General features: G+C 37.9%; 1 protein-coding gene across 1 annotated transcript in view; it reads left to right on the top strand.

Annotated features, from left to right (window-relative positions):
* Nucleotides 1–17,618, top strand: part of LOC149154957 (AUGMIN subunit 3-like) — a 690,355-nt gene that overhangs the window by 626,377 nt on the left and 46,360 nt on the right. The gene's annotated exons all lie outside the window — the stretch shown is intronic.

Here is a 17,618-nt window from a genome sequence, read left to right as displayed (position 1 = left end):
TCTTCCACCTATATACATGAGATTCCCAATCATGAATCTCAAACCCCTCGGGTTGTTCCAAACCTGTGGACCTGCTACATGAGGGGAATGGTCCCCTTGTAAGATTTTCTTTCGGTACATCTCAAACATGTATCTTCATGCTCTTCTTGAATTCAGGCATCATAGTCACCATTTGACTCACATCGTGTAGGGTCCTATAATAAGTAGATCTCCGGTGCTATCGCTGAGATGTGTCAACTGACATGGTCCCCAATGGACCATCCTGCAACTTGATACAACCCTGAACTCAAAAATATCTTTAAAAATTCTATTTTCAAACACGTACCTTTCCGTCGATGAGTGCCACCCTGTAACCTTTGACTTCCATTTCCGAAATGGAAACCATGTTCTTCTTGCGATCAGGTACATAAAAGAGATTCTGTAAATGAATCGAGTTACCCTCATTCAATTGAGGGGTAACATTCCCTACACCCTTTCCGGGATAGGTGGCATCGGCTCCAAGTATAATCCCACGTTTGTTTCCGTCTCTACCAAATTCAAGAGAGCACCCTTCTATTCGATGAGGTGCCTAGATTCCCAAAGAATCTAAAGGAGGGGGCCAATACAAGATAACACTTCTTTATTTTATCAGAAACAACATTTGATTCTTCATACCTAGGATTCCTTGCTTTCTCGAAAGAGTCAGCCGTTTCCTTTAATATCCTGCATTACCTGTCATTCCTTTGATCATTGAAGATGTCCCTGGAATGATTGTTATCTTCATCAAGAGATGTGTCTGCCATTCGGACACTCCTTCACATAATGGCCGAACTTATTGCAACCAAGGCATCTGCCTCTCCTTCCACCCTTAGATCCGGACTTCCCAATGAAGTGATCTTTAGGTAGGCCATCAAAAACTTCCGCTACACCATTCTGATAATATTCTCTGCTTCGACTTCACCCTCGGTGAATTTGAAGAGGGATGAGGAATCCAGTGATGCTTTTGTTCTTTCCCAACTGTCTTCGGTGATTGCTCTTTCACTCTTGCTTGGGCATCGTCTTCATCTCAGCTCTGATACCATGATAAATTTTATGTATGTTCTATGCTTAGAGCAATTTATTTCAATTTTGATAGTTAGCTCAATATCTTTTCCAGATTAGCAATCACATCAGCATTAAAGTAAACTGCAGATAGAACATAAACATAAATTGCAGAAGACAAGCCAAGACAAGAGGACACAAGATGTGGCGCTAGCCAGGGACAAACACCAATGTGGGGAAACCCTTGATCAATTCTTCTTATATGTTCTTCAATAGTTCAACAGAGAGAGAGAGAGAGAGAGAGAGAGAGAGAGAGAGTACGTTTGCAATAGAAGTCAACGCTTTGAATTATCTAAATAAGAACATAGATCATCTCTAAGAAGATGATACATGACATTAGGGGAAGACATGCTGCTTCAACTGATTCTCCAAGGTGACTCCTTCACTTATCGTTGTGTTGCATTTCGTCATCATGCTGCACCCATCATCACTATGTTGCATCTCATTATGCTTCATTTGTCATGACTATACCCATCACTGTACTACATTATGTGCCATTGCTGCACCATGCTGCCATACTGACCTATGTGTTGGCTGCATCTTGCTTGCTTGTTGTCCTTTGCATGCTTGATGTTGCATGCTAGCTGTCCGTTGCATGCTAGCTGTAACATTGCATGCTTGGAGTATTTGCTGCTAAGTACCATACAACTATCCCAATGTTAGTTAGTTGTCCCTTGAATGCTGCTCTCCTTCGGAGATAGATGCTCTGGCAGTTCCGGCTGTTCCCGGTATTTCCAACAGTTCCGACAATTCTTGTAGTTTTGGCAATTCCAGCTAGTTATGGCAGTTATGGCAGTTTCGACTTCTGGCTATTCCTAGCAGTTCCGGATTTTCCTGGCACCTCCGGGTATTCCCGGCAGTTTTGGCTTTTTTTCCAACAGTTCCAGCAATTTCGGCTATTCCTAGCAATTCCGGCAGTTCCGGCTATTCCCGGCAGTTCCAGCAGTTCCGTCAATTCTTGACAATTCTGGTAGTTCTAGATTTTCCTGGCAGTTCCGACAGTTCAGGGTTCTGTCCTCTGGATTAGGACAACGCTATCCCTTAGGTTCTTTCCTCCTACTAAAACCCAAAGACAATTAGAGAGGAAGAGATCCCAAGTGTGTTGAAATGACTTGAAGGCCACCTCTATTTATAGTAAAATGTTGAGCACAAGTGGGGTTTGTTTGGTTGCTGGCCGACTTTGACGAATTGTCCCATAACACAAATAAATTCATATCTCCATGAATACTTATCGGAATTGGATGTTCTTTAGATCAATCCTATACCTTTCGATGAGAGGGACCCAAGAAAAATATCAGCTTCCATTAATAAGATGACCCTCATGGAGTTTGGCCCTAGTTGCCAATTTTAACACCCTCTTAACATAGGGAGGACATACCCATTCCACTGAAGGAATGTACTCATTCCTACGAAAGGAATGTACCTAAGCTCCCTCTTGGCTTAGGAATTTGCTTCCAAGTTTCTACCAAGTTAGAAACTTGTTTCCAGGATCCCTCTTAATTAGGGACCTACAACAACTCTTTAGGTGGAGATGATGGGACAACCAACTGCTTGAAAAACTCCTCCTTATGATGTCATTAACTTCTTTTATTTATTTTGGAGTCTTCATGTTTTTGGGACTTCTTTGTAGGGCACAGACCATCCATCACTTTCATTCATGAGTCAATCATGTCATTATTACTTTCATCTTGAAGTGATCCATCAGTTCATATCTGACCTTCCTTCATGCCATGTTTCCTTAAGGATCTTTCATTCTATTACATGGACATTAGTGTTGGAAGGCATCCACAACTCTTCCCTTAGCAGCCCTGCATAAGCCCATCTAGATATTATTCAAAAATAAGAAATGAATCATTAAATCAAAATTACCTTTGTGATGGTCTTTCATCATGACATCTTCTAGTTTGCATCAACAACCTGCATACACATTGACACATCTCCAAAACATATATACTGTCAAGTGTCACTTTCTTTTTCAGACTTCACTAGAGTCTTCATATCTTTCATGGAAATAACCTAGTCAAATCTTTCAGTCCCTGGATGTTGATTGTCTTTTTCCATAGTTGCATATTTCATGATCTCTTCCTTTCTTTCTTCACACATTTCCTTCTAGGAGCTTCCATTCATAGTTCCTCCAATTTTGTCAACCACTTCATATTTCGTATGAGGACATATTATGTTGATTTCATCTATGCAATGTGTGACCCATGCCTTCCTACATCTTTCAAAGGAGGAGATCCTTTCTTTTGATCATGCTCTTGAGATAGAGCATTTATCCATGTTCCCTGCAACCATATGACATGACTCTACAATATCAAATACAAGCATACATATCTCATTTTCTTTTAGGTCATCTAAAACTTCCTTTAGCGTCTGCTTTGATTGAAAGAATGTTGACACCTAATCATGGGGATTGGGTGAACACTTGTAAATAATGTAAAAAGTAAATAATGGACAATGAAGAATCGTTGGGAGGTGAAACCCAAGAGTCACTCCCTCATGTATATAACAAGGAGTAATCTTAATGAATAAACATAGTTGATTTGAGGAGTTACCTCCTGGCCTGACATGGTATCAGAGCCAACTCTATTTTTGGCTTCTTTCTCTTGTAACTCCTTCATGCCTCTATTCTGCATCTTTTGTAGACTGACATATCCCTACCAGATTCTGTGCATTCTATTCTAACTGTTGAAGAATCGATTTGCTGCATTGAAGCATTTTTTGCGTCATTTGAACACTGGAGTGAGTTGCTACATCGAATGGTGTGTTGCTTAAAAGTACTGTGGCTGCCGCATTGAAGCAGAAGGTGGTGTGGACGGAGGTGTGCTGCGTGGAGGTACTGTGGTGCAGTTTTTGCCTGGAAGTGTTGTGGTATTACTCCATTGAATGTTGTACATACATTTAATGTTGCCCATTGAACTACGTTGAATGCTGTGGTATTTTAATACGTTGAATTATATTTCGTTATCGTATATGCTTGGAATTCAATGTGAGGGCTGCTCTTACCACTGTCCGCTGTCTGCTCTTAATATACGTTACTCATGTTTGTTGGCCGCTCTTAATATATGTTACTCCTGTCTAAACGCTTATCTTTAAACGTCCCTCCACTTTGCTTCCATATGCACCTCCCATACACTTGTGATCCACGGAAGCTTGAAATCGTTGTTTGGTGATAAGCTGCCATACCAGTATACTCCACACTGCGTTTTTTGTAACTGTGGTATAATATTACAAATGCTGCAATTATCAACACTACCATACCACGCCCATACCACCCATACCAATACCACTCCCAATTTTTTACAATGTGTTGAATAATATAAATCCGCTGCCTCCCAGTCCCGATATCATACCTCCCTCTCATATGCTGTCATATCTGTTTAAGTCTAGGTTCTTTCAACACTGTCATATGCATTTAATACGTTATTGTGCGCATACCATATATAACGTGTCCTTACAGTTTTAAATATACCATATATTACAGTTTTAATATATAACATGTCCTTACAGTTTTAAATATAACGCATATTATAGTTTTAATATATAATGTGTATGCGTTGTATTATTGTTTTTTCCTGACAGTCATAACTGTGGGGCCTGAACTCGCCTCCCTCATATTATCCCTCCCCTCATATAAGCCCGCCCCCATACTCCCTTATATAATATGTTTGCTCTATATATATATCAAAATTGTAATTTTTTACAAAATTACCACCAGAAGTGCATTTCTTGCTAGCAAAAGTATTTTTACATTACACAGATTTTAGAATGCATTCATTGATATCTATTGTGGGAATGGTTCTCACCGACAAAGAGAACTATCCAGAATGGTCGCAGAAGATCAAACACACTCTCATTTTTAATGAGCTGTGGAAAGGAGTTTGTGTTGGAGAAGGAGACAATGAACCAACAAAACCTACCTCAGACAAGGAATTTGCCATTTGGGAAAACAAGAACAGCAAGGCCTATGCCTTGATTGCAACATCTGTAAATGAAGAGGTGAGTCGCCATATTTCACCATTTTCGAATGCTTTTGAAGCCTTACAAAAATTGAAGGAACTCTATGACTCACACTCTGCGCTTGAAGTTGTCCAATTGATGATTAAATTGTTCAGCCTTGAATTACAAAATGATGATCCTCTTTCTCTTGCATCAGAAGTAAAATCTATTATGCATGATATCAAAGTCACAATGTTGAACTAGACATTCCTGTAATAGATCTGACCTGCAAATATATGATAAAACAAATATACCCAGAAATAACAATATTGAAATATAAAAATGTTTCTCTTTATTAATCAAAACCCTTAAGGTAGGGTAACACCATACAATGACTCCTTAAGGAAGCAGAACACTCCACAAGCCATATGCTTGTCCATACAATATTCCTTGACATCTCTCAATGGGGAGTCTCTAGCCTCTATATATGATTCATACATACAATACCATGGGTCATTACCATGGTTATCTGAATACCATATATCTAATACCACAGGCTTACCTTATAACTATGGCCCATCCCATTATTACATTATTCCTTTGGGTACCTCTCTCTATACTCCATACTACCCCCCCTAGGTATACTACATTCCACCCCCCTTAAACATGTTTCGTCCCCGAAACATAAGAAGAACACAAATAATAAGATCTACTCAAAATAGTAGTCCACTGGTACCATGCACGTGCATCTAGCCATCCAAGAGAAAGGTGAACCCTTGATCTAGCTAGCTCCTCGCTTGCTTGAGATGGAAGTTGACCCTTGCGGCTCTTTTGTGTTGATGTGTTGTGGGTGGATTGTCGCCCCTCTCTATCTGTCATGCGGGGGTTGTTTTGTCCTTGTTGCTAGTTTGTTGCCATCTTGTTGGTTGTTTTCTTGCTCGGTGATGTGGGTGGTGATATGTTGAAGCTTTAACTGATGGAATTTATTTCGTGAATTCCTCTACTATTGGTCCCTGAGTGGTGTCTGGTGCTTTTCTGGTACCTGGTTTGATGTTTGTGTTTGGTTGTCGATCATTAAAGGCTCATCATCTTATGTGTCAGTGTCATTAGAGCTTTGTGCTTTTGCCTCCATAATCTCTGCTTGGGTCTTAATGGAAATATCCTGCAATGTAATTTTCTTCTTTTTATACCAGAGCTTCATGAATTTCTTCTGCACATTAATATTGACCGTACCCACAAATTCCATCCAAGGATATCCCAAAACAACTTTCTTGTTATGCATTTCTGAAATATAAAAATCACAATGCAACACATACTTATCCATAGAAAGTTTCAAATCTTTATAAACTTGAACATCCTCATTATCAACTTGTGTGTTTTCAATGTGTTTTGCTAGAACATGCGATTTTTTTGCCAAATTAATATTGATAAAATTCTGCTTGCGACTAGGATTTATAGACACAATGATCTTCTCCTTTTGAATCAATCCATGAACCTGTAATAAAGAGATACCAGCTGAAAATAACCCTTTAGGTTTTTTGGTTTCCTTCTTTCGTGTAAAAATAAAATCTTTGCTAGGTCTTTTGGTTTCCTTTTTTCCAATATGAGAGCATTTGTCCAAAAATAGTTTTTCAATTTTGTTAGCACGACATAACTTCAGAATCTCAGTGTCAAGTGATTTCCACCATATAACAACCTCATCTTTCAAATAATACCCTATGGAGTCCTTCCAAAACCATGGGTTGTCACACTTCTGATCTTGTATAAATTTTTCAATAGTCGGCCCATCAACTTTTCTTGTAAAAAACATCTTGCTAGAAGCCATGAAGAGGGTTTTAAAAAATCACTTACTTGGCGAAAATTTAAAATGGCCACAGTTTGGTCAATATTGCTCGGAATCCTTATTATGATTTGTTTTCAGAAATAGAACGACCATTCTGCATCTTTTCATGTGATAGAAATCTTGATCTAAGCATTGGAATTTCAGATTTGCGCTGCAGCTGTATTTCTGTCACAAAAATTTCTGAAAAAAATGTTGATTTTAAATCAGCGATATCTCCCTCATATAGACTTCGATTCAACTGATTTTTTTTTGAAATTGGGTAATTTTTCAAGAGGATCTCAGATCTGCAATTAGTTTCTCAAAATTCAGATTTATCTGTTTTGTTTTATTTTATATATATTTTTAAATTGGGTATTTTTCGCATAGAATCTAGATTTGCAATTTGTTTCTTTAAATTTTGCACCAGAAGTTACAGATTTGATCTGCAAACTCGTCGCCCCAAAAATTTGCTGCAAAAAATAAAAAAAAAAAATATTTCTCCGCTTGCCCAAGAAAGTGCTCTGATACCACTTGTAATAGATCTGACCTGCAAATATATGATAAATCAAATATGCCCAGAAATAACAATATCGAAATATAGAAATGCTTCTCTTTATTAACCAAAACCTATACAATCACTCCTTAAGGAAGGAGAACACTCCACAAGCCATATGCTTGTCCATACAATATTCTTTGACATCTCTCAATGTGGAGTCTCTAGCCTCTATATATGATTCATACATACAATATGATGGGTCATTACCATGGTTATCTCAATACCATATATCTAATACCACGGGCTTACCTTATAACTATGGCCCATCCGATTATTACATTATTCCCTTGGGTATCTCCCTCTGTATTCCATACTATCCCCCCTAGGTATACTACAATTTCTCTCATAACTTCTGTCAAGGCACTTTGTCCCACTTATTCAATTTATCTCGAGTCATTGCAAGCAAATGGAAACCTCAAAGAAATTGCCTTTGAATCCCTTGTGAATAAATTTGCTGAGAGAGAGAAAGCTTTAGAGAAGAAGACAACTCCTCAGTCTTTCGAAGGAGTTGTGTCTTGCACATAGAAAGAAGAATTTTGCTCAAGATTATTCCAGAGGAAGAGGTGGTCGAAGATGAAGAGGAAGAAGAAATTTGAGAGGCAGGGGGGTCAGACACTCTCAAGGAGAAAAGTATAATTTGCATTGCATATGTTGCAATAGAGATGGATCACATGATACATCCACATGCAAGTTGCCTTGGGACAAAATTAAGTAGGAAAGAAATCAACCCAAAGGTAAAACCAATGACAAAGAGAAATGTAAAGCAGCTGAATCCGCTCACTATGTTGTGGCACATTGTAATATTGGTGTAAATGAAGACTTGTTTAATGCTTCACTTGCTTCATGGAAAAATGATTGGTTGCTTGATTCAGGAGCAACTTGCCACATGACTTTTAGAAGAGATTTTTTTGAAGAATTTACTGACAATGTTGATGGAACAATATACTTCACAGACAAATCAAAACTCAAGACATCTGGGCTTGGCACAATTAGACTCAAATTCCCTGGTCTCCCAGATCTTCTTCTGCATGATGTTTTATATCTCCCACAGCTGAGGAGAAACTTGCTGTCCTTGGTCCACATCCGCTAACAAGGACACTCCATTCATATGTTTGATGGCAAGGTTGAGATGAGAAAAGCCACAGATCACTCACTTGTCATGACGGGGATAGAAGAAGAAAGGCTTCTCAAGTTGCAATGTACCTTTGTTCGTGCACAAAATTTCTCATACAATTCTCATTATGATGAAGGTACATTTCCATCAAGTCTATTATGGCATGCTAGATTTGGACACTTGAACTATGACAACCTTCGCTTGTTGAAGAAAATGGTGTTACTGGTTTGCCTACAATTCTCAGGAAACTTAAGCAATGTGATGCTTGTATTCTAGGAAGCCATAGCAAACAATCTTTTCATGATTCACATTCTAGAGCACATAGAAAACTTGAACTCATTCATTCAGATTTATGTGGTCCAATGCGTGTTCCTTCTACAAATGGAAATAAATATATAATGACATTTATTGATGACTACACCAAAATGTGTTGGGTTTATTTATTGAAGAACAAATCTGATGCTTTTCAAACATTCAAGAACTTTCATACGTGGATTGAAAGCGATGCACAATCTCATATTAGCTTTATTCGCACTGATAATGGAAAAGAATGCACTTCAAATGAATTTGAAAACTATCTTTGCCAACATTGGATCAAACATCAAACAACTGTGCCTTATAATCCCCAATAGAACAGAGTAGCTGAAAGAATGAATAAGACAATCTTAAATATGGTACATTCCATGATGTTTTTCAAGAAGGTAAAATTGATGTTTTGGGCTGATGCAGTTCTATGAGATGTATATGTAAAGAATAAATGTCCATCTAATGCTTTTAAAAACAAGACTCCTTATGAAATGTGGTATGGCCACATTCCTTCGGTAAAGCATCTCAGGGTCTTTGGTTCCACCTGTTATGCATTGATACCATAAGTACATAGAAATAAACTTGGTGCAAGTAGTTGTAAGTGTATCTTCTTGGGGTATTCAAATACCTTCAAAGCATACCATCTCTATGATGAAGTTAATAAAAAGTTTGTTGTATCCAGAGATGTAATCTTTCTTGAATCTTCCAAAGCTGACAATGTTGTTGAGCGGCAACTTGATCGCTTGGATAGATTCAGAAATGTAAAATCATTTCAAGAGTTTGATAATCAGATTCCACATCTTGAAGGCGAGATTCCTATACTAGATCAATTTGTGTAATCTTCTTCTGAAGCACTTTCTTGCCCACATGAAACTCCAACCACTGATGATACTTTGAGTGATGTGATTGACAGAATTGGGAGACTCAATCTTGATTTAGTCTCAACTCAATCAACTGAGCAGCCTAGACCATCTCAAAAAGGTTCCACAAAGTGGCTGACAAAGACACTTGAAAGTGTTCATCCTGATGAGGCTGGAAAGACATGAACAAGAAATTCAACTAGGCAAAATGGAGGTGATGTAGATGATTCTGATTCACCTGTTGATATGGATGTGTCCTATGACTGTGAACTGAATTTGTCTATAGATTTTGAACCAACTACCTTCAAAGAAGCTGCTTTTCATAATGAATGGAAAGAAGCGATGCAAAATGAGTATGATGCCTTGATAAAGAATGGCACTTGGAAGCTGGTTGATCCTCCATTGGGAACCAAACCAATTGGTTGCAAATGGGTCTACAAGAACAAGTATAAAGTTGATGGCTCACTTGACAAGTACAAAGCCAGGCTTGTGGCAAAATGTTTTCCACAGAAGGAAGGGGTCGATTATGAGGAGACTTTTGCCCCCATAGCAAGATGGGTGACCATCGAGACAATCTTTGCCTTAGCAACTCAAAACAGTTGGAAAGTCCATCAAATGGATGTAAAACCAATGTTGCGAACATCGACATAGGGATAAAATCGGCAAGGGTTCAAAAAACCAAAAAGTCGTAAAAATCGGTAAAATATCGGTAAAAATCGGCAAACATCGGCAAAATTAAGATACCATCAAAATATCTATAAAAATCGGAAAACATCGGCTGGGCCAAAAGATCGTGATTTCGAGATAAAGTCGGGATGTTATCGAGATGTTCACAACACTGGTAAAAACTGCTTCTTGAATGGAGATCTAAAAGAGAATGTTTTTATGTCCCAGCCTGAAGGATTTGCTGTGAAAGGACATGAACACAAAGTATGCAAACTTGTGAAGTCCTTGTATGGCCTCAAGCAAGCACCACAGGCCTGGTATCTGGTATGAAAAGTTAACTGAGCATCTTCTGAAACTCAACTTCAAACATTATGATCTTGATGATGCAACTTTGTTTGTCAAGAAAGTTGGCAAAACAATTGTATATCTTGTGGTATATGTAGATGATCTTTTGATGACAGGGAACAATGAGAGCTACATTGCATCCATAAATAAGGAATTGAGGAAAGGTGTTGAAATGACTGACTTGGGCTATGTTCACTACTATCTTGGTATTGAAGTAACCCAACAGGTGAAGTTTATATTCCTCTCTTAGAAGTACATTGGAGAGCTGTTGAACAAGTTTGACATGGATGAGTGCAATCCTTTGACTACTCCAATGGAACAAAACTTAAAGCTCACATCTATTGAAGGAAAAGAATTTGAGGATGCAACAAAGTATAGACAACTTGTAGGAAGTCTCAACTACCTGACTACTACCAGACCACACATTTTGTTTGCTGTTGGAATCCTCTCCAAGCTTATGCAAAAGCCTTGTGAGGGACATTGGTCTGCTGCAAAAAGAGTTCTAAAGTACTTGAAGGGAACTCAAGACTTTGGACTCAAGTATACATAGGTGGGCGACTTCAGCTTGATCAGATACTCAGATTTAGACTTCGATGGAGACAAAGAAACTTGGGTATCTACTTCTGGTTATGGTATGAGTCTTGGATCAGGTGCTGTCTCCTGGAGATCACACAAACAATCAGTTCCAATAGATTCCACAACAAAGGCAGAATATGTGGCAACAGCTGAGGCAACAAAAGAAATTGTGTGGCTAGGAAAATTCTAGAAGATTTGTAGGTAAAACAAGTACATTCAACTCCACTCACGATTGACAACACCTCTGCAATAAAGTTGGCCAAGAATCCAAAGTTCCATGATCGAACGAAGCACATCAATACAAAATAGCATTTGATTCGACATCATGTTGAGGCCAAGACAATCCATCTATGCCATTGTTCCACTAATGAGTAGATTGTAGACATCTTCACCAAAGTGCTTGGAAGAGAAAAACTTGAAAGATTCAGAATGATGCTTGGACTGAACAACATCCCTTTAGATTAAGGGAGGGAATGTTGACTCTTAATCATGGGGATTGGGTGAATATTTGTAAATAATGGAAAATAAAGAGTCATCAGGAGGTGAAACCCAAGAGTCACTCCCTCGTGTATATAACAAGGAGTAATCTTAATGAATAAACGTAGCTGATTTGAGGAGTTACCTCTTGACAAAGAACTTCAATCCCTTGATCTGCTTTACCTCTTTTGTCATCATACCATCATCCCATGAATTCCCACAAGTTGGAATTCTTGATGAAACACTTGCTTCCTTTTGATTGGTGAACCTTCCGATGAAGATTCCAATAGAGGATCTTGAGTATCCTCATCCAACAGATGTTTCCTTTTGACTGATGTATGATGAGCTTTGTGCTAGATGACTTTTTCTTCCTTTTCCCATAAGTGCCACTTATGCTTCTAGCGAGGTTACCAAGAGCTATATCCTTCCATAGGTGATTTCCATAGAATTCTATTTCATCCATCTTTCATGCTTCTCTATGATGTTGTCACGTGCTCTTGCTGTTAATGCTTCTATGATGCCATGATGCACCCTCTCATTTTCCTTAGTGATTCATGATAGCCATATCTTACAACAGAAAACTTGAAAACAGGAACTTGAAAAGAACTAGCTGAGGAAGACTATCTCAATCATAGTAGAGATTTTTTTACTTCCTCTTTCTTGGACTTCTTCTTTTCAGCTTCCTCCACTTCTTCAATGATATGGGCTTCTTCTCTACCTCTTTCGTTATTTTCCTTCTTGATCTTAAGACAATCTCTTTTGTAATGCACATATTCTTAACATCCATATCATTGAATCTTAGCCATGTTCTTCTTCTTTTTCTGAGGACCAAATTTCCCAAACTTTCTTGTTCTCTTTGCCATAACAACATATGCTTGATTTTGCTCATTTGATTCCACATCAGTTTTTGTCTTCATCCTGGTTTCTTCAATTTTGCATAGTGACCATAGATCCTGGAATGGAGTATTTTCTTTCTTTCCATAAATGCTTGAAGTAAAATTACCTCTTTGCTCTGGTAGTGCATTTAGTACTACAGTGGTCATCTCCTTGTCAGAGATTATTTCTCCCAGATCTTGAAGTTGATCCCTTATTTTAGATATCCTCATAAAGTATCAGGCTATTCCTTCTTCTTTTGATATCCTTAGCTTGTAGAGTTCTTGCCTTGGAGAGATCACTTCTATTGTAGTGCTTACATATAACAACTCTACTGATTTGTCGTATATTTAGTTTGAGTTGTTGAGTTTAGATATCTATGGAATGAGGAAATTCTTGAAGGATTCTATGAGAATCCTTTTGAGCCTTCACTTCCCCTTTCATAAACTTTGCAAGTGCTTGAGTGTCTTCTTTCGCTAGTTTGGTGATAGATCCTTTGATATGATCCATAACCTCATTTTCAATGAGATTTAGATTTATCCTCTTTTTCCATGCAAGATAGTTTTAAGCTCCAACCAATTTGTTGCTTTCATTGCAGAAAGACATTTTGACAGATTCAAACATAATTATTCTTGTGAAGATGCTTCTTCCACTTGCTGCCTCCTTGAATTTGTTGATAATATATATGATAGAGAACTTCTCCTCGATGAAGATAGATCTCTTCAAGAGTGATCCTTGACTCCACAAAGAAGGAGATCACTTTAGATCCTTTGATGGTGATGTCCTTGTTGATAATGATGACTTCTTGATGATGTCTTGATGCTTCTTGGATGATATTCTTCAATGGTAGGGACCTTGCTTCAACGAGAGGGAGATTGCATTAGAATCTTTTGAACGTCCTTGACTTTGCTTCTCTAGGATGAATAATCTTCAAGAAACTTTAATTTGTAAGTCCCTTCAATTTGAGTAGGGTCTTTGTGGTCTTCTGAGGATCCCAAGACTTCTTCTGGTGTATACTTCTTCTTCGATCTAGGGTTTTGACACTTCTTTGAAGCTCTTGACCTCAAGATGATCTTTTGGATTCACTTTAATGCCTTCCTCGAGATTTGGTCCTTGAATGCTTGAGTGCCCCTTAATCAAATGCCCTTTACTTGATTAGTCACCTTAGGTCTGATACCATGTTGAGAAATCTAGGGCATAGTGATTAGATGATTTCTCTATAATGATAACTGCTTGTGAATGCTTTTTACTTCTTTAGATTAGGATCTTCTCTTTAGTTAGATTATTATAGTGTTCTTCTTCATCAAACAACTACCAAAGCATAAATAATAAAGAGACAAGAGACACAAAATGTAGGCGACCAACCAGGGCCAAAACCTCTCCAACTTGAGAGGAAAACCCAAACGAATTCTTCTTCTTATAGAGACTTCAATTGACGAATACCAAGACCAAGACCCTTGACCTATTTACCTCTCCAAGACCAAGTCACAAGATCCTTCCTTTCACTGCTGCTTCTTCTTGCCCAAGTCAACAGTTGGTCAAATTGATTTCTACCACTGCTAACTTCGGCCACTTTGACTTTTCGGCCTCCTACCACAGTCTTGCAATTCTCAACCTTACTACACTACTGCAATTCCCACGTGTGAGCTTGATTGAGATATAGTGGAGACCCTTTCCTTTTTAGCTTATCTTGAAGACTTCTTTAGGTGATCTCGACTAGCAAAGCAGCTAGAATGGAGACCCTTTAGATGACTTTCATTAGGACTAGTGTGGCTACTGCAGAAGTCGTAGTTTCTGCCACATGTGTGAGGAGTTTTAGCCCTAAAAAAAGTGCCCAAAAACTTCGGTCTTCCCTTCCTTCTTCTCGCTGGTTATGAGACTATATTCCTTGATTTTTTTTCACACCTCTTCTTGCTTAAGATTAGCTTCACCGAATTCTTGTCTCCAAATGAAGGTCAAGTTGCCTATATATAGTGGTCTGCCCATCAAATAAGCCGACTTTTCCTAGTGACAAGGCCGACATGCCTTTCTAGAAATATCTTTAGGCCGACATGAAAAATATCTTGTGACAAGGTCTTTGGAGGGTTATCAAAATTACTTTTTACAATATGTAACATGTCTTCAACATATGACATTGACTTCCTAGACTTTATGACTTGATGACCAACCCTAAAGACTCACAATGGGAGTCTTAACTATAAAATAAAATTCCTTGATCATGAAACCCATGAATCAAGCATTACAGAAATAATTTTGTTTTCTTCTTTACATCAATTACATAAAATCATAATTACACGTCATTATGAAGACCGAACCTAGTTACACTTTTCAACGTTAGAAAAGCTATGGATAAGTGAAATTTTGTCCATATGGAAAAACAAATCTACCATGAAAAGCATGAGAGATTCTAGGGATAGATTGAGTGATTTTCGAATTTAAAAAAATATGATTTATGGAGTGATTTAGAATTTAGGAAAATCTTATTTATGAAGTGATTTATGGGTGATTTATGGAGTGCTTTTAGGATTTACGAAAACTATAACATTTCTTAATTTTACTTATTGTAAGCCTATGGGCAATGAGAGAATGGCCAAAATGAATGTAGAATCAAGCCAAGAAAGTAATGTATGATTATGAATTTATGCATGTACAATTTTCATTTGTCTAATGGAAATACAGAATCGCCAAAGGCTCTGTGTATGACTCTTCATATTATTGTGTGTTATTTTAAATGCTTTGCGATGTGGTGAATAATAGTTAATTGAGTAAATATCGGAATCTGTGCATGTAATATAGATTGAGAAGTTGAACTTTCCAGGGAAAATTCAATTCTTCCTGCATCAAGTTGGAAGCTCCCTCCAATATGTCCTGATCTCTAAGGCAAACTATGGTCATCTTTGCGAAAACTCGAATTGGGATGGAAATCTCCCTCTTTCTCCTGTGTGGCTGCTAGCTTTGGTAATCGCACCCCCTTCTAGAGTGAGAAAAACTACCTACGGCTACAGTAACTGGAAATATTGGATTTCTGAACTAGAAACCCTCTGAGAGAAATCTCCCTCTGTGTGTGCACTTTCTCTTTCGTGCAGTGCTCATTCTTCTATAGCAATCTCCTGCGAAACCCTTCTGCGCCTAGACAAGAAAATCTGATCAACGAAAACATTGATTTGCTTTACGGGAATTGCTTCTCGGTTTTTCACTATTACCTGCTGGAACTTCTACTAGGCTCTGCAAATTTTTCCCTCCACTTGCACTAGAAAAATCGAACCCCCTGCCCAGTAGTTCGAACTACCTGGCCAGCCTTAGCGCAAATCTGGAAATTAACTGCCAAAGTCCCTCTGAATTTGGAAGATTTCTTTCTTCCACCTCTGAGCTTCATGTGTGATCAAACTCACTCTGATAACATGTGAAAATTCCTTGAAATGCAACAACTGGAAATACTTATCCTAACTGATTATTAAATTTATTATTTTTCTGATTAATATCGAATTAATCAGTTTCTTTACAAATAAAAATAAACACTGCGGAAATAAAAATGTTGGAACTGGAGAAATGTTAGCACACACACACACACAATAAAATATGACACCGTTATTTTTGGACAAATGTCGTCGGAAAAATCCAATGTGGGAAAACCGGTGCAACAGTGAGGGTTTTTATTATTATGCAGTAGAAGAAATTTTGAGTACAATAAAATGTCACCAAATTGTCGATTCTACCCAAGAGAAATACTTGCAAAAATATACTGAGGGATTTTAAAATTTACCCTCTCCAATCTCGACCCTGTGCAAATCCTCAATCTCAGCCCGAAATCGCTGCCAATCGAGCCGTCCCGCCTAGTGCTAACTGGGAATTTGTCTCTTCGACACTCACGAAAACCTTTGCTGCCTCTGCAACTGAAAACAACCTTCCCTTAAGCCCAATCGAACTGCTCTGCTGAAGCAACTGCGCAGTCCTTGCACTGCTTCTTTGAGAATAATTTCGACCTCCTCTTTCTGACTCTTCAGAATTGGAAACTCCTCCGGAATACTACTATGTTGCCCCTTTAGCACCTGCTACTTCATCACTGGCTCAATCTTTCCGCTGAATCACTTGCCATTGCAAAATCGATCTGTGTCGATCACGGAGTATCTCCATCTACCCATTGACCTCTTCTTATAATCTCCAGTTGGGACTACAATGGCCAAGATTAAGAGATAGTCTCCAAGTTGATCCATGTGAGTTTCTAGAAAATTCTCACCTTTCTCAATTAATTACTATTAATTAACCATTTTTCCATTAGGAAATTTTCAAGTATGTTCAATTAATTTGCTTGAGCCATCTTTAGGTGGAACTTCCAGAAACGATTTCTGGGTTTTGGAGAACTCATGTTTTTTTCGCTTTTCCACAAAGTTTCGAGACTAGAATACCATCCGATGCTACAAAAACTAACAAGGGATGAGGCAAGATGTTGTCATTGAGCTATTCCTTTGATGTGCCTTGTTTTGGTTGGTTGAGGTATTTTGGTTTATTCCTTTTGAGGATCTTCTTGTACTAAGTTGGTGAAGCCACATATTGGTGAGCCTGATTCCTAGTAAGGAAACAACTGACAAGTGCCCTATTATTGCTGCTGTGAAAAGTAGAAATGTTGATTCATAGATTGCTAGTTTTAGATAATACAGTATATTACATTAAGTGGATTATCAAAAGTGAAGATCAATCAAAATAGTAGCAAAAATAAAAATCACTTGAAAACATGATGTATGCCCCATGTTAGAGAATTTTAAGTTCAGAAAAATAGAGTAGTCAAGGTCTGGGAAACACAATTATATGGACAAAGTTAAGGTCTGCTTCTCATTTACAAATTCTAACCAGCTTGTAAATGTTAGAACTTCATTTAAATGTATTTACCATAAAAGAGCTTTTCGAAGGGAAGAAAATGATCTTTATGATTTTAATTTTCATTTTTTATTTCAAATGTAAGAATTCTAATTTTGTAACAGGTTCATATAATACAAGCTTAGAGCA

Source organism: Pinus tabuliformis, chromosome 9 (genome assembly GCF_031772625.1).
Source record: "Pinus tabuliformis cultivar Carrire ecotype Pingquan chromosome 9, CPIR1, whole genome shotgun sequence".
Lineage (NCBI taxonomy): Eukaryota > Viridiplantae > Streptophyta > Pinopsida > Pinales > Pinaceae > Pinus > Pinus tabuliformis.
Note: the sequence above shows the minus strand (reverse complement) of the source record. Positions and strands in the feature narration are given on the sequence as shown.